At 37.9% G+C, this 18,935-nt stretch overlaps 1 non-coding gene across 1 annotated transcript; it reads left to right on the top strand.

Moving 5' to 3' along the window:
• Positions 1–15,810: 15,810 nt before the first annotated feature.
• On the top strand, positions 15,811–15,917 carry LOC131247473 (small nucleolar RNA R71). The gene has a single exon (XR_009171766.1). It is a non-coding gene; the product is annotated as a small nucleolar RNA R71 (small nucleolar RNA).
• The last annotated feature ends 3,018 nt before the right edge of the window (positions 15,918–18,935 follow it).

The following is an 18,935-nucleotide window of genomic DNA, read 5'->3' as shown; positions in this document are numbered from 1 at the left end:
TAAAGTGATATTAAGAAAATGTAAGGAAAAGAAACAGAGAAATGAATGAATGAATGAAATAATGATGAAAAAAATTATGAATGAATAAATTAAATGAATGATGCATGAATGAGGAATGAACGAAATGAATGGGACAGAAAGAAAAAATGAAAACGAATGAATAATGGATGATGAATGAATGAATGAATGAATGAAATAAGGAAATAAATAACAATGGGACAGAAAGAAAAAATGAAAATGAATGAATAATGAATGAATGAATGAAATAAATAAGGAAATAAATAAATAATAATAATAAAGAAAGAAAAAATGGAAGAAAAAAGTATGAATTAGAGACTAAAAAAATCGGCAGTTCCACCACTAGATTGAACGGGCGGTGGCGGCTCCATCGCCGGATTCGCCAGACGGCGACGACTCCACTGCTAGAGTGACGATGCTATTGTTAAAGTGGAGAATAGAGATAACTCCATCGCTGGAGTGGCGGCACTACCCTCGGATTCCCCAGACAGCAGTGGTTCCATTGCCGGATTGGCGATGCCACCATCGCCTCTATTCAGTAATTTGTAATTTTTATGTATTGACTTCAAAAATTCATATATCTTTTAACACAACTCCGAATGCAGTGATTTAACATCTAGATTGAAGCTTAATGAGTCTAATTTTATAAAAATTAAATAAAAACTAAAAGAAAAGTTAAAATATAATTAATTTTAGAAATTTTTGAAAATTATATAGAAATCATTAATTTCAAACAACTGTTACTTCTAGAAATTTTTATAAAAAAATTTAAAACTGGAAATGGAATGAATTTTTTTAAGATAAGAGTAAAATTATTCTAAAATTTTAAAAATAATAATTTAGTTAAAGACATTTTGTAATTATACAGAATATCGTCGGTTTCAGACAGCTTATACTTATGGAATTTTTTTTGGAACTTAAAATGGAATAAAATTTTGTTAGACGAAAGTGACCTTATTGATGAATTACCAGAAAATTATAAAAATAATTTAGTAACTAAAAGTGACAAAGAAATTACTAACAATAGATGAGTTAAAATCGAAAATTTCTATAACTACAGGTTGTCGATGGACCGGACGTATCCTTTTCATCTTAGAGTTTTAGTATTTTTTTTTTAATCATGCCAAGAATTATACTATATGATTAAGTTAGATTTTTGAAGTCTATTTTTCTATTTCAATAAAGTTGAATTATGACTCTTGAGTAGGGTTGAGTTTCATTGTTTAAGACTCTATAAGTTGATATTTGAGGTAGACTGTACTAAAATATTTTGAGTTTCTTATTCTCTTATGGATTCAAGGTTTATACTAAAACTCTAAGATGAAAAGGAAATAGGATGATAATCTTCCTATTTCCTTTCTTGTGCCCTTCCTTGAGTCACAAGCCCTCCAAACCTCTTAAATATATTAAAACTTCTTCCTTCCCTCTCGAAATTAATGAAACATAAGTGTGATTTGCTCATAACCCATTGGCTATAGGATCAAAATGAAAATATGGAGACAAAATCTTAGGCCCCTAGAAACCTTTCTAAGATAGTGGTTTGACCAGAAACACTAAGGGAAATTCATTACCCACCAAGTCAAACATGAATTTAAACAAGAACCCTCTTTGAACTTTACCCAAAGGGCAATCTTAGAAATTGAAACTCGAACCTCCCAATAACTTATGATATTCCCCAAATGATTGGGACCATGGACTTACGAAACTAGGATTAGATGAAGCAATCGCAGTTTGATCCAAATTCTAAATCCTAGGAGATTATCAATGAACTCAATGCCCTAATCAAGTAAAAGATCTCGATTCACTATAATCAAGAAAGGATACCAATGAAGTCACTACCCTGATCAGGCAGAAGATCGATGTATCAGGCTCATACTCACTACAACTGTCTTTTCGTGTTAGCCGAACACTGAAAACAAAATTTTTTACTCTAGATAGTGGGGAACTATCGTCATAACTCTAAATCCTGTGAATTTTTTTTTAAAGAAAATCTTTAGGGTGAATTGTTTTAAGGGGAGTAGATCTTAATAATAACTTGAATACCTACCCATACGCCAATGTATCATGACGAAATCCGTGAAAACTCAGGCATCACAAATTACAATGACCTTAGTAGTTTACATAACATAAATGTTAGGAAATTTTAGGGATGAAATTTGTTTTAAGGGGGATAGATTGTAATGTTTAAGATTTTTGCTATTTTAGATTTAAAAGTATTCGATGATGATAGTTCTCTCATGTTCATTTGTTATTATTGAATAAGATATCTCCAATTGCAATACATTCATTTCTTGTTGAAATACAAGCAAAGCAATGTCCTAAGCATGTCAGAGATGACCTATTCTTATGTTTAATACCTTTATGTGCAAAATTATGTGTCCATACCACTACAAATATATATTTATCTACATCATCTATGTTATTATTTGCTCGGTCCATTCGCCGAACACATGACACTCTATAGGTAGGGTCAAAGAAACATCAATATTACTTTTTCCGAGGTAATAATATCTAATAGTCACATTTGAACCATAGCATGTCGGCACCAAAGAATCTACCGGGGTGGGGACAAAGGAAATACATAGTTTTTGAGAGAGTTGGGCGAGATGTTGCAAATGCATTACAAGATGGTTACTGCTGAGTGATTCACTCAGAAGTTTTTATGTGGTCTACCACATGCATGCAGACCTTGATGCATCTATGTGAATGCACACGTGGAAAATATGTAACATGTGTCTATGAGATATGAGCTTCTCATAAGATTGGAAATAATTCTTAAATCTTTTTCCTAAATAGTATAACTCACCTACTGGAAAGCTCATATTTTACACACATGCCACATTGTGATACATGCACTCGCATGCGGATATGTACAACTCTTATAATGCGCATGGAATTACCAAACCTCTTTTTTCATTAGTACTATTTGTTGTACCCTATTTTTTTTATCGTTCTTGAAATATCTAATTTGAAACGGATATGTGTCATTGCACGGGAAAGAAATAGCATGCGAAATATCTTTATAGATATTTGGAGCACTTTCCATGGAAGTATAGTTGGCGTCGACATGGATGATATACATCATTTGATGACGAGGATTGGCTGAGAAGTTCAAGAGGTGGAAAAGCGGTCAAGCAGAAAAGAACTGTTAGATGGACACGAAGAGACAAAAGGATATGGAAGATTTACTTGACAACAATTCAGCTGTCATAACCGTTGAAATAAAGAAGAGAAATGCCTGAAGAGAAATTGCAACAGAGATCTATAAATAACAAGGAGTTCATCAAAGCAAGTTATCTCATACCAATCCAACAAACAAAACAAATTATATTTCTCTGTCATATCTTAGCTCTATCATAGGAGTAGCAGTGATCCTTAGTAATAATCCAATAGCGGTAATCTTTAGTTGTAATACGAGTCTATGCTTTTGCACTGGACTATTCCCGATAACATGACAATCACTTCATTTTTCAGAAAGGCATCTTACTATTGCTCCCTACAATCGACGATAAGTATTTCCTTTTTGTTTGACCGTTTCCATTTATAAGTCCTATAATTTTATTGTGCGTGGCTAAATAGGTGATCAAACTTCTCAGGTCTTGGTCATATACGTTCATGTTTGACGTATCTGCCTATCTTGGCACTTAGAGTCAAGTTATTCGGTTTGAATCAAGCTGCATAATTGATTCTAGCATGCTTGCACTGGTCACATATAATTGAACCAAACTGAAAGCCAACACTATCTAAATCATTTTATTTTTTCAAAATTCTCTTTTAAATCATTTATAATTCTAAAAAACTTTTAAAATACCCCGCAAACTTTTCTAATTCAAACGACCAAAATAGAACTTGGGTCCACCTTTATAGTTTATAAGCAGTTAGAGGATGCATTGGGACTATAGCCGCAGATGCCATTGGATCTAAGCCAAGTTTCAATGATCCAGACTGTTCATTTGATGGGCCTTATCATCCATGGTTGATACACGAGAAAGTACTCTCTGATTTAAAAAATAAAAAATAAAAAAACAATTTTATGACACTAGAACAGCATAACATTCTGTCCATGTAACCATTATTAAAAAGGAAATTAAAAATGAAAAAGTAGAATTGTTTAATAGATAATTTGGTTTTTCTGAACAAAAACATTGTTACAATCCAAAATATAGAGCTGTAATATTTTAAAACAGGTTATGCAGCCGATGACAATCATTTCGTTACATAACAGATGCTGGGAATATTTTAAAACTTGCACCAGATCTCGAGTGCCGTGTGATGTATGAATTAATTAAATAATTCCCATTGTTCAGTGGACCGTTCGGAGCAAACAGCAGGCTCAACAGGCAATTTAACATGCTCGACCCTAGAGATGTATATGCTCGACCCTATAGATGTATAATGTATAAAAAAGCATTAATTCAACCCTACAGCTGAAATTGTTGTAAGATTGGGACGAGTCCAATGCAACTCCTCCCAGTTAGCTGGGATTCAATAACAATCTGTCTGTTTTTCAACGGTTCCTCAATAGGGATTTTAGTGTAGTGCGAGTCAGGTGAGCCCGGCCAATGCAGCCCAGACTCACAGAAGTCGTGGCTTGATTCAGTGACTAACCAGTCGATCGGAGTCTGTGGGCCTTTTGATCATTATTCTATCAAATACTCAATTTCCAAGCTAATTTTTGGTTATCTTGGATCCAAACAGTTAGTGTTGGAATTTGTGGCATATATATTTATTTTAATGAATATGATATCCTTAATAAATATTTGTATTAATTTAAGAGTAATGATCTAGGAGGCTGATTGTGTGGTCAGCTTTCCATATACCAGTTTTATTTGGATTTGTGGGCATCCACATTGCCTATCTGGACCGTCCATTAGGTCCAGTGACCTCTTGATGGGCTTTCTTGAAAAATTCATATTGATTGGATAATCTAAGCCATCCAGTTGGTGGTATGAAAAATCTACGTAGAAGATTGTCCCTAGAAAATAGGCCCAGTCATGGATGTTTAGAATGATCTGATTTGCTGTTATATTTCCCCAGTAGTGATAGAATAGGGGACTGGACCTGATGGACGGTTCAGATAGGTGATAGTAATGACGGGTGGTATAAATGCAACCCTGTGCATGAGAAGGTTTCCATGCACTTATCCCCTCGATCTTTAGCGAGAGAGGGAGAATTTGGTTTTGAGCCTGTCCCTACTCAGGATGTCGCCGTGCACTGGGCCCACAATCTGAGTAGATTTATGATCAGAACCGTCCGTACCATTTAATCTATGCTATACGGGCGACCCTAAGAAACTATGCTGAACAGATGATTGCGACTATCAATTTAAGCAGAGGAATTTAGAACAATGAAAAGAGAATTTTCAATGGCTCACATTCAACTCTGAAGATCAAAGCTAAGGATATTCACTGAAATGTTATTATAAGGTAATAGCTTATTTTTTTGTAGTATCTAGAATGTGAACCGTTCTAATAATCAGATTAACTCAGCATGTGGGTCCAGAGCTGGCGACATACACTGGCTCTTAGTCACGGCAAAGGCAAAACGAACCTCGTACTAAATCACACGCAGATCCATACCTCAACTGGCAGACTAAGTGGAGATGCCTCGTTTCAACACTTGAGGTCTTGGTATCGATCCCAAGCGGGGGTGGCTTACATGGAGTGTGTGTACTGACAGTTGTGTGTACTAACAAGCTAACCCAAAATAATAATAATAATAATAATATTTAAAATAAAATAAAATAAAAATAAAAAAACCTTGTACTAAATCCGTACAATCCGCTGCTTATTCTACCATACTAGCAGATACCTGAGTTGCTTTGGGAATGTACAAGACAACCATCTACACTAGGGGTGCACACGGGTTGGTTCGGTCCGGTTATGGGGTGAAACCGGAACTGAACCGTTCCTAACGGTTCTATGATTTTCAAAATAGGAACTAAACCGTTAGCACCTAAACCGTTAGCACCCTAGAACCGACCCGGAACCGGACCGTGAAAATTGATTCGGTTCCGGATTGGTTCCACAGTTCTGGGCTTTTTAAAATACAGCCCAATTGCATGGAGATCTAAACCTTGAACAATTTCCAAAATGTATTGAACTAATTTTTGGGAGACTATATTCCTAATCTCTTAACAATACTATTAAGGTCACTACAGGAAATTGTATTTTTACCAATGAAAAAATTCGTCTGTAAAAGATGATTTTTTGTCGATAAAGAGTATTACCGACGAAATATGTCGTCGGAAAAATGTTAATGAAACTTTTACCCAAAGTAGGAAAAAATGTGGAGGAATCTTTTACCTACGAAATTTTTCGTAGGTAAAAAATGTGGATGAAACTTTTACCTACGAAAGTTTTCGTAGGTAAAAATGTGAACGAATCTGTTGCCTACGAAATTTTTCGTAGGTAAAAAATGTCGATGAAACTTTTACCTACGAAATTTTTTGTAGGTAAAAATGTCGATCCAGGCTTCAGACTTTTCGTAGGTAAAAATGTCGATCCAGGCTTCAGAGTCCACAAGTTGTCTTAATATACTATCATCATGAATGCGTTTCTCCTTATGCCACCTCATATCTTCAGCCGTCTTACGAGACATAAACAATATTTGCAATCTGCATTTCAATGGGAAGTACCTTAACACATTTTGTGGGATTTTCTTACACTTGGCTTCGTCATACTTCACATTTTGGACACTTTTCAACATTTCATGCTTTTTTCAATACAATACACAATCATTTATACATGCATGTATGAGGATGTAACCAAGACCTAAGTTTCACACCAAGGATTTTGCCTCGTAATGAGACTTAGGCAATATCTCACCATCCGATAATGTTACTTTCAACAAGTCAAGCAACATATCAAACGATTTCTTACTCCAACGATTTATTATCTTCAAATGAAGTAACCTTGTAAGAAAATTCAGCCTGGAGAAGTTCTCACACCCCGGATAAAGTAGACGTTGCGCATCCCTCAATAACCTACTAAAATTTTCTGATTCGACATCACCCATAAGAGGAATATCTTTGCTATTACTTGTCATTGCAAAATCAGTATCCGCAATTATTCTCATGAACACATCCTCTATAATATCTTGCATTTCGTCAACGTCTTCATCCTCGTCATCCGGCATAATTGGGTCAATAAGGATTTCAGTGGCCTCAACTCTTTGGTGGATATCTTCACCATAATGGATCTACCAAGTGTAACCTTGGTCAATCCCAACTATGAACAAATCGTCTTCTACTTTATCTAAAGCTTTACGAGCCATTTTCTTGCATTTTTGACATGGACACCTAATCCTATTGCCTGAATCTGTCCGATTTCGCGCAAATTTCACGAACTCTTGAACCCCTTGTTTATACTCTGGGCCTAAATTGTTCTTAGCTCGCATCTAACTCTTATCCATCTCTACAATGAAAGGACTAGAGTCAGTTTACAGAAATAGGTTTAAGATTAGGTTAGGGTTATAGGTTTAGGATTAGGTGTAGATTTATGATTAGGGATTTGAGAATACGTTTAGGTTTAGGTTTTAGGTTATAGGTTATAGGTTTAGGTTAGGTTAATGTTATATGTTTAGGTTATAGGTTTAGGTTTAGGTTAAGGTTAGAGGTTATAGGTTATAGGTTTAGGTCTAGGTTAATGTTATAGGTTATAGGTTTAGGTTAAGGTTATAGGTTTAGGTTGAGGTTAAGGTTATAGGTTAGAGGTTTATGTTATAGGTTGTGGTTTACATTTAGGTTATAGGTTTAGGTTTAGGCTTAGGGTTTAGGGATTCAGATTCGGGTTCGGGTTCGGGATCAGGTTTAGGTTTGGGTTTTCAAGTTTAGATTTAGGTTTAGGTTAGGGAGTTGAAATTAGGATTAGGTGTTGGTTTAGGTTTAGGGATCTGAGAATATATTTAGGTTTTACGTTTAGGTTTAAGTTTTAGGTTATAGGTTATAGGTTTAAGTTATAAGTTTAGGTTTAAGTTTAGGTTTAGATTATATGTTATAGGTTATAGGCTTAGGTTATAAGTTTAGGTTTAGGTTATAGGTTATAGGTTATAGGTTTAGGTTTAGGCTTAGGTTATAAGTTTAGGGATTTGAGATTAGGTTTAGGAATTCGATTTCGGGTTCGGGTTATATGTTTGGGTTTAAGTTTAAGTTTAAGTTAAGTGAATTAAGTTTAGGTTATAGGTTTAGGTTTAGGCTATAGGTTTCGGTTAAGGTTATAGGTGTAGGTTTAGGTTTAGGTTATAGGTTTAGGTTTAGGCTTAGGGTTTATGGATTCAAATTTGGGTTCGGGTTTGAGATCGAGTTTATGTTTGGGTTTTTAAGTTTAGGTTTAAGTTTAGGTTAGGGAGTTGAGATTACGATTAGGTGCAAGTTTAGGTTATAGGTTATAGGTTACAGGTTTACGTTTAGGTTAAGGTTATAGGTTTAGGTTTAGGTTTAGGTTTAGGTTAAGGTTATAGGTTATAGGTTATAGGTTTAGGTTAAGATTATGGGTTTAGGTTAAGGTTAAGGTTAAGGTTATAGGTTATAGGTTATAGGTTATAGGTTTAGGTTTAGGTTATAGGTTTAGGTTATAGGTTTAGGTTTAGGTTAAGGTTATAGGTTATAAGTTTTAGGTTTAGGTTATAGGTTATAGGTTTAGGTTTAGGTTTAGGTTTAGGTTATAGGTTTAGGTTATAGGTTTAGGTTAAGGTTATAGGTTTAGGTTTAGGTTTAGGCTTAGGTTATAGGTTTAGGTTTAGGCTTAGGGTTTAGGGATTCAGATTTGGGTTCGGCTTTGGGATCGGGTTTAGGTTTGGGTTTTCGAGTTTAGGTTTAGGTTTAGGTTAGGTAGTTGAGATTATGATTAGGTGTAGGTTTAGGTTTAGGGATTTGAGAATATGTTTAGGTTTTAGATTATAGGTCATAAGTTTGGGTTATAAGTTTAGATTTAGGTTTAGGTTAGGTTATAGGTTTAGGTTTAGGTTATAGGTTATAGGTTATTGGTTTAGGTTATAGGTTATAAGTTATAGGTTTAGGTTTAGGTTATAAGTTTAGGAATTTGAGATTAGGTTTAGGAATTTGGGTTCAGGTTCGGGTTATATGTTTAGGTTTAGGTGTAAGTTTAAGTTAAGTGAATTAGGTTTAGGTTTAGGTTATAGGTTTATGTTTAGGTTATAAGTTTAGGTTTAGGCTTAGGGTTTAGGAATTCAGATTCGGGTTCGGGATCGGCTTTAGGTTTGGGTTTTCAAGTTTAGGTTTAGGTTTAGGTTAGGGAGTTGAGATTAGGATTAGGTGTAGGTTTAGGTTATAGGTTATAGGTTTAGGTCTGTGTTATCCCTTCTTCCAGTCTAGGTTTGTGTGAGCTTACCCATAGGTTGGATTTCAAATAACCATCATGGTGGGTCCCAGGAAGGAATCAACGGTCAGGGGCACTGCCCCACCATGATGTTTAGTTTTAGCTTTTAGTTTTAGGTGTAGGTTTAGGTTTAGGTTTAGGGTTATACTAGGGTCTGCTCCATCAATTTCGAGCTAATACATACACACGGGCCTGTCCAAATAGTCAGGTCACTCCAATGTTGTTCATATGAAATGGACAGCTTCATCATGGTCATAACAGTGGTTCCCACCTTCCAGGGACCCTTGCTCAACATCCGGATAGCTCCGACACACATCCGGGTTGCTTCATCAATTCTAAGCTAATACATAAATACGGGTCTGTCCAAATGGTCGGGCCCCTCCAATGCTGTCCATAGAAAATGGACAACCTCATCATGGTCATAATAGCGGTTCCCACCTTCCAGGGATCTCCGTTCAACATTCGGATAGCTCCGACGCACATTCAGGTCTACTCCAACAATTTCGAGTTAATACATAAATACGGGCCTGTCCAAATGGCCAGGCCAACCATATTGCTGTCCATAGGAAATGGGTCAAGTGTCCCATGCATATCAGCATTGATGTGTGTGACCTAGTGCTATAAACACCAATGTCTAAGTTAGTTAACAAGCTGATGTTTTATTTAAACCAACACGATTTAAATGATATTTAAACACGCAAATATACGAATCAGATGCAGATACGGTACGTATTACGAGATCGTTCCCACGAGGACTGGTCGTCACAATTCAAATCTACGATTCTCCTTAACTAATCCAATAAATAATGGAATGAATTACTAAGCACAATTTTATGAAAAAAAAAATTAATTAAGAACAGGGAAGAAAATTCAATCAGAGAGAGAGCACTAGGACTTTCGAATCCACCCCTAATTATCTTAACCTTGTTTTGTCTGTTGATTCACCTTGATCTAGATTGATACCACTTATACAGAGAAAGCACAATCTGTGTCCTTAATCGGGCATACAAACTGTCTAATTCCTTTAAGCAATGCCATGAATGACATATCCCATATCCTTGGTCGGGCATAAGGGATGTACATTCATTAAAGCACCCTGTTTCTTCCTCTATAGGAAACTTGTTCTTGATCAGACACAAGCACCTATAATAAGCATCCAAACAACATCCATATATATATTTTCATAGATGGAGAAGTATAAAATTTAAACCCATAAAGCCCACTTAGAGAAAGAAACAAATTAATTGAAATTCAAAGTAAATCAACCAACACAAGAGCTGATCAAATTAAGGGCTTCATCTCAGCCCTAGCTGAGAGATTAGTGACCCATAAAATCCATAAAAAATATTAAATAAAATTCATAAAAAAAATATCAAACCAAACAATCTCTCTCTCTCTCTTCTTTCTTCTCTTTCTTCTCTTCCTTGCTCCAGATCTGGAATCCCCTGGTTCTGAATGCCTTTCCCACGTCCAAAACTCCCCTTTTATAGCTGCTGGATGGCTGGGGTCGGTGGCAGAGTCGTAGAAGGACTCGAAGTGTAATTTTCCGCAGCCGTGATTGGTGGGCCCCACTGAGGTATTTTCTGGAAAATTCACCCCGTCCATTGGATTCAGGACGAAATTTCAGTCAAGAATGGGTGGTTTTGAATGTCCATTGACACGGCCCAGAGAAGAAAATACAAAAAGATCAGTTTTGAACGTCGCCGGGTAGCCCTTTTGTGGCCTCTGTATCACGCACGTGTGCACGCATGAGAGAAGAATATCAGCATGGTTTTGAAGCTCTCGAACCACTCTACAAGATGGACGGATCGGATCGGCCATACGGGTGACGTACGGGGCCCACAATCCTTCGCAAAAACGGACAGCGACCGTCCGTTACGCGGACGCGAAACCCGCTGCTGCGGCAATGGTGGGACCCATTTTGATAATTATTTCAATAATCTACTCCGTCCATTGCATGGAGGATGAAAAAAATGGCTAGGAATGCCCAATTTCAAGTTAGAGTTGCGGTGGCCCACAGAGTTTTGAACTCACCGTCCATTTTGCGTTTTTTCAGCAGTCAACGTCCGTACACATGCATGGAACCAAACGGACATCTAGGTGATGATAATATCGGCCCCAGGAAGCGGATGGACGGTTTGGATTGTCCATTTGGACACTAGATGGGCCCCACAACCGATGACCGCGGTTCGGTTTGCGGAGACGCTGGACGGCTCTGCCGTTTTCGACGAAGAAGCGTGGGTCAGCGTTGGCGCTGACCGTCCTGGTGGTGCGGTGCGCAGCTGGTGCAAGTGTGCACGATGCACACTCTGCATACACAGGGCCCACTGTAATGTTTTTGAGAAATCTGCACCGTCCATCCTTTTTCTCATATTATTTCCACCGTCAGGACCAAAATTGATGTATATCCAGATATCCAGCGGGCCCCACTTAATGAATTAAGGGGCTGATCTGGCCGTTGGACCACTTCCCGAGATCTTCTATGGCTGAAATTTAATATTTACGGTTAATTTACGGCCCTCATCCCGTGTATGAAGTTTCGAGTTGATCGGATGGCGGGAAACATGTGATCTTGCATTCTGGACCCTTTTCGAGCCCCTTTGCCTTGCTTTCCTCAATCCCAGGCGTGTAAAATCTTCATTATTTGTTCTCTGGAGTCCATCCCGTGCTCTGGAAACTTTGGATCATGAAATCCATGCCTTTAACATCAATTTTCAATTAACGCTCCTGACTTCATCCTGTAACAAGAATACAATTAAAATACTCCATTAAGCATTATCATATACGTAAAATCTGGTAATTACTGGGGTCTGATATGCAATATTTGACCCTGATCACAACCCCCAACCAGCATTTTGCTAGTCCCGAGCAAAGTATGCGAAAAATAATTTTAGAAATAAAAGATGATTCCTGTAACTCAAATAACTTGTGAACAGACAGCTGAGATGTGAAAATTCTAAGATTCATGAATGGTAAGTAGAATTTTCTCCTGAAATCAAGCTCACAGTAAACTTCATAATCAAGTTCAACATATTAATCTATTAATTAGAACATTTCTGAACATCGAGCTCCATGAATGTAAAGTGTAATCTCGACTTACAAACATTAAGAGATCCAATTGTCAATCTCATGATATCATTGGTAATTCGTGACAACCAAGCTTGAAACCAACACTTATCTCACAGATTAATTTTTAATTTTACCAGCCTTTGATTTTCTTTATGAGCAGTAACGCAAATGAGGGGAATCAAATTCTTACCTATAGGGAGCAAACCTATGGCGAAAACTCGTCGCCTCATTTTTTTATAAGTCAATTATGGAGAATCAAATCTATACCTATAGGGAGCAAACCTATGGTGAAGATTATGTGACTTAGCCTTTTAATTCTTCTTTTTACCAAGTTAATCATTCAGTTATCGAACCGAAAGCTTAATGTGTAAGCGAGATGTGATATGTGAAATCATGACTCAATCAATGTTTACAACGTCTAATCATGGATTAACAAATCAAAATGGACTGTGAAATCAAGCAGATGGCCGAATCCAAGAGTCATTAGTTACCAACATCATGTAGCTTATAATGGTAAAATCCCAACTATCCTTCAAAATCACTTTGAATTCAATAGAAATTCCAGAAAAAATTTTAAAATTTTCACAAATTTTGCTCAAGACCAAGAAAATACTGATTAGGTAACCTAATCTCCCACCCCCAACCTAAAATCTACATTGTCCTCAATGTAAAAGAAATAATCATGCGATGCACATGGGACAACGAATAATAAAAGAGAAATGAGGGAAAGATAGTACCTGGACGGAGAATCAAGAGGCTTCCCAAAATTATCAATGTAAGAGCAAGTTAGGGCAAGAGAGAAATTAACAGAAGCAAAAATAACAAAAAGAAAAGGAAAAGAAGATCCTACCTATACCACTTTCGCAGGTGCTCTCGATTGCATTTAGCGCATGCAACAAGCCTTTAAACCCCTAGGTTACCCCTAGTGGACGAGTTGTAGTCTCGTGAGGGTTTGCAGTAATGTTACCCACAAACATTGAAGTAACTAACTAAGAAAAATGAAAATGAATGAAATAAAAAGCAATACAATAAAACAAAAGGCTGGGTTGCCTCCCATGAGCGCTAAGTTTAACGTCTTCAGCCAGACAAGAACGGACCATGAATGAAATAATCTTTATAACCGGGGTCCGCCAAAGAAATTACCTCAACACTTTCATTAACCGATCCTAGGATAAGTGATGTGAGTTCCCATGAACTCGTGCTATCCGAAATAAGGCAAATCGACACTGTCCAAATAATTTAAGGACTTCTGCTCGAACGACTTCTTCTATGTTAGGATCACGCTTCCTTTGCATGTTATGCGACATTTCCACAGCATGATCCATACATATCGTGGGGCATACTCCCTGTATTTCCACTATCTTCCGTTCAATTGCTGCCTTATATGCTCTAAGAACATTAAGCAGCCTGCTCGCCTTTGTCTTCTCAGAGTTGGAAGCTATGCTGTCAGGAAGAGTCTCAGAGGGATGAAGAGGTTCCACTTTCGCTCTCCATTTTTCAGTCTCCAATATAGGAGTAGAGTCGAGCAATGCATTGACTTCATGGATGGGACTATCAATGTCAAAATCCATGCCCGATTGTGCTAAGCAGGTCTCAAGAGGATCTTCAAAAGATGTACGGAAGGAGTCCTGCACAAGGCTCTCGATCATGTCCACTTCAAATATGTCATCCAAATCTGAGGGTTGTTGTCCTGCATTAAAAACATTGAGTTTAATATTCATGTTACCAAAGGACAATTTCATAACTCCATTCCTGCAATTGATAATAGCATTAGATGTGGCCAAAAATGGACGACCCAAAATGACTGGGATCTGACTATGAAGATTCTGGACAGGCTGAGTATCTATAACTATGAAATCCACTGGAAAATAAAATTTATCAACCTGGATTAACACATCTTCAATAACACCCCGGGCACCTTGACAGATCTATCGGCTAGTTGTAATGTTACCTTAGTCGGTTTCAACTCACCAAGTCCTAGCGCTCATAAACCGAATATGGTAACAAATTGACACTTGCCCCTAAATCAAGTAATGCCTTCCCGATCTTATTATCTCCTATGCCGCAAGAAATGGTGGGAGCTCCGGGATCCCTAAATTTAGGAGGGGTGTTATGTTGAATCATGGAGCTGAGTTGCTCTGCAAGGAAGACTTTCTTATGAACATTCTGCTTACGCTTTTGAGTGCATAAATCTTTAAGAAACTTAGCCTAAGCGGGGACTTGCTTGATAGCGTCAAGCAACGGGATGTTGACTTGCACTTTTTGAAACACATCCAAGATTTCATCAAAGTTATTTCTTTTCTTTATTGGTGCCCGACGTTGAGGATATGGTGCTTTGGGCACATAAGGTTGCACATGAGTGGCTCTTGGAGAGTCAGAGAGCTTTTGGACTTTGGATGCATTGGTATGGCTCTCTGCTTCATCTTGATCTTCTGTTTTAGAATTTGATTCATCCCCAAGCATCTCTATTCTGTTATCAATCTGCTTGCCTGACCTAAAGGTAGTGATCGATTTGGCCTGTTCATGATATTGCCCTTGGTTGGAATTAGAGCCAATCTCATACTGTCCCTTTGGATTAGCCTCGGGTTGGCTAGGAGCTTGCCCTTCTCTCTCTCACTCAATGTGGCGCTAGTTGACCCAATTGTACTTCCACTTGGCAATGGATTGTGCATTTGCATGTAAGCTTTTGGCCAGGAAGGTTTGTTGGGTGTCTTTTTGGAATTGGAGAGAACTCTGCATGAAAAGATGGAGTGTATCCTCAAGAGATGGTTTCCTTGATTGTGTAGGCAGTTGTTGATATTGTGGAAACTGTTGAGGTTGTTGACTGCCAACTTGGGAGTAAGGTTGCATAGGAGGATTTCCAGATGGTCCTCCTTGTTGTGGTCCTTTTGCCCAAGAGAAATTTGGATGTCTAGCCCACCCTGGATTATAGGTGTTTGAGTAAGGATCATTCCCAGATTTTTGAAAAGTGTTCATAGCATGAACTTGTTCAGAGAGAAGTTCTGGGAATGCTGCACCAGATGGACAAGACTGCATAGGATGGGCAGGACTAGAACATGTGGCATATGCCTCGACTTGAGCTGTTTGTGGTGGTCCATTATTTAATACCAGAGCATCAACTTTCTTTGTCAGGTTATCAAGCTTGGCGCTCAGCTCTGGCATGACTCCCATCTCATATATACCACCTCTCTTTTGTGGTTGGGGACTTCTGTCACCTCTATTTGAATAATCCCATTGCTGGGAATTTTCGCACAAGGTTTCAAAGAAGTTCCATGCTTCGACATCACTTTTGGTCACGAATGACCCTCCACTGGTGGCATCAACCATGCGACGGTTCTGTGGTGTCAGACCGTCATAGAAGTATTGAACTTGTTGCCACTTCTCAAAACCATGGTGAGGACATTTAAGAAGCAAGTCCTTCCATCTTTCCCAACATTCATGAAAGTGCTCGCCCTCTTTTTGTGTGAAGTTAGTAATTTCTCTACGGAGGGCATTGGTTTTGTGAACGGGGAAGAACTTGTTTAAGAACTTCTTAGACAGTTGGTCCCATGTAGTGATAGATCCAACTTCTAGAGAATTCAACCATGCTTTCGCCTTATCCTTCAAAGAAAAAGGAAACAGGCGTAGGCGGATCGAATCGTCTGAGAAGTTTTGGAACTTAAAGGTGGAGCAAATGTTTAAGAATTCTTTCACATGATGATATGGGTCCTCCTTGTCCAATCCATAAAAGGATGGCAACAATTGTATGACTCCGGGTTTAAGTTAAAGTGTGCTGCCGTAGTGGTTGGCAACACTATGCATGAAGGCACATTAAATTGGACAGGAGCTGAATAATCTTTGAGAGCTTTAACTTCAGTCTCATTCGCCATTTCAACAGGATTATTTCTCAATCTTTCACGAATTGTTCTTTCAATCTCAGGATCAAACGGTGCTAGTTCTATATTCAGAGATCTACGTCCTAGCATAAACTATGTTATTGCAATGTAAGAAAGAAACTAAACTAAGAAGCAACCTAAGAGAAATAAAACTAGACCTAGAAACTAAGAGATTCTAAAACAAGTTAAAACTATGTAAATAAGAATGGGAAGAAAGAACCCGGAAAAGGAGATGATTGATGTATGAAGAATAGGGAGCTCCTCCTTTTGAAGACAATGTTATTTAGCAGCTTCCTTCCTCAATTCCTGTAAACAAAAAGAAAACAAAAATAAATTAAATTTACTAAAATAATGCTAGAAAAAAAAATCCTAAGCAAGGGAAAATTTCTAAAAAATAGGAAATTAGAAAATAAGAGAGAAACTTTCTAAAAAAAATAAAACCTAAAGACTCTTCTAACAATAATAAAACTTAAACTAGAAAATAGAAAGTTACTTGAAAGAAGAATCAGAATCTAGAATTAGAAAATAGGAAAAAATAAAATAGCTTAGAAATAGAAACTTTCTAAAAAAAATAATAATAAAAAAAAAAATAAAAAATAAAACCTTAATTCTAAAAATAGAAATTGGGAAAAAAAAGTAGAAAATTTGGAAAGAGATTACCAAATTAGTAGTTTATGTCAGGTCCCTACAAAACAGGAAATAGGTTAGTTTCTAAAGTTAGTAAAAAAACTAAGACTATGAATTATGATAAGAGAGAATCCCAAATTCAATTTGGAACGAAACAGTCCCCGGCAACGGCGCCAAAAACTTGATGTTTTATTTAAACCAACACGATTTAAATGATATTTAAACTCGCAAGTATACGAATCAGATGCAGATACGGTACGTATTACGAGATCGTTCCCACGAGGACTGGTCGTCACAATTCAAATCTACGATTCTCCTTAACTAATCCAACAAATAATGGAATGAATTACTAAGCACAATTTTATGAAAAAAAAAAATTAATTAAGAACAGGGAAGAAAATTCAATCAGAGAGAGAGCACTAGGACTTTCGAATCCACCCCTAATTATCCTAACCTTGTTTTGTCTGTTGATTCACCTTGATCTAGATTGATACCACTTATACAGAGAAAGCACAATCTGTGTCCTTAATCGGGCATACAAACTGTCTAATTCCTTTAAGCAATGCCATGAATGACATATCCCATATCCTTGGTCGGGCATAAGGGATGTACATTCATTAAAGCACCCTGTTTCTTCCTCTATAGGAAACTTGTTCTTGATCAGACACAAGCACCTATAATAAGCATCCAAACAACATCCATATATATACTTTCATAGATGGAGAAGTATAGAATTTAAACCCATAAAGCCCACTTAGAGAAAGAAACAAATTAATTAAAATTCAAAGTAAATCAACCAACACAAGAGCTGATCAAATTAAGGGCTTCATCTCAGCCCTAGCTGAGAGATTAGTGACCCATAAAATCCATAAAAAATATTAAATAAAATTCATAAAAAAAACATCAAACCAAACAATCTCTCTCTCTCTTCTTTCTTCTCTTTCTTCTCTTTCTTCTCTTCCTTGCTCCAGATCTGGAATCCCCTAGTTCTGAATGCCTTTCCCACGTCCAAAACTCCCCTTTTATAGCTGCTGGATGGCTGGGGTCGGTGGCAGAGTCGTAGAAGGACTCGAAGTGTAATTTTTCGCGGCCGTGATTGGTGGGCCCCACTGAGGTATTTTCTGGAAAATCCACCCCGTCCATTGGATTCAGGACGAAATTTCAGTCAAGAATGGGTGGTTTTGAATGTCCATTGACACGGCCCAGAGAAGAAAATACAAAAAGATCAGTTTTGAACGTCGCCGGGTAGCCCTTTTGTGGCCTCTGTATCACGCACGTGTGCACGCATGAGAGAAGAATATCAGCATGGTTTTGAAGCTCTCGAACCACTCTACAAGATGGACGGATCGGATCGGCCATACGGGTGACGTACGGGGCCCACAATCCTTCGCAAAAACGGTCCGTTACGCGGACGCGAAACCCGCTGCTGCGGCAATGGTGGGACCCATTTTGATAATTATTTCAATAATCTACTCCGTCCATTGCATGGAGGATGAAAAAACGGCTAGGAATGCCCAATTTCAAGTTAGAGTTGCGGTGGCCCACAGAGTTTTGAACTCACCGTCCATTTTGCGTTTTTCAGCAGTCAACGTCCGTACACATGCATGGAACCAAACGGACATCTAGGTGATGATAATATCGGCCCCAGGAAGCGGATGGACGGTTTGGATTGTCCATTTGGACACTAGATGGGCCCCACAACCGATGACCGCGGTTCGGTTTGCGGAGACGCTGGCGGCTCTGCCGTTTTCGACGAAGAAGCGCGGGTCAGCGCTGGCGCTGACCGTCCTGGTGGTGCGGTGCGCAGCTGGTCACATGTGCACTGTGTACACACGCTATAGATATAGGTCCACTGTGATGATTTCGAGAAATTCGCACCGTCCATCCTTTTTCTCATATTATTTCCACCGTCAGGACCAAAATTGATGTATATCCAGATATCCAGCGGGCCCCACTTAATGAATTAAGGGGCTGATCTGGCCGTTGGACCACTTCCCGAGATCTTCTA

This window comes from Magnolia sinica, chromosome 5, assembly GCF_029962835.1.
Source record: "Magnolia sinica isolate HGM2019 chromosome 5, MsV1, whole genome shotgun sequence".
NCBI lineage: Eukaryota > Viridiplantae > Streptophyta > Magnoliopsida > Magnoliales > Magnoliaceae > Magnolia > Magnolia sinica.
This window is presented reverse-complemented; position numbering and strand designations above follow the sequence as displayed.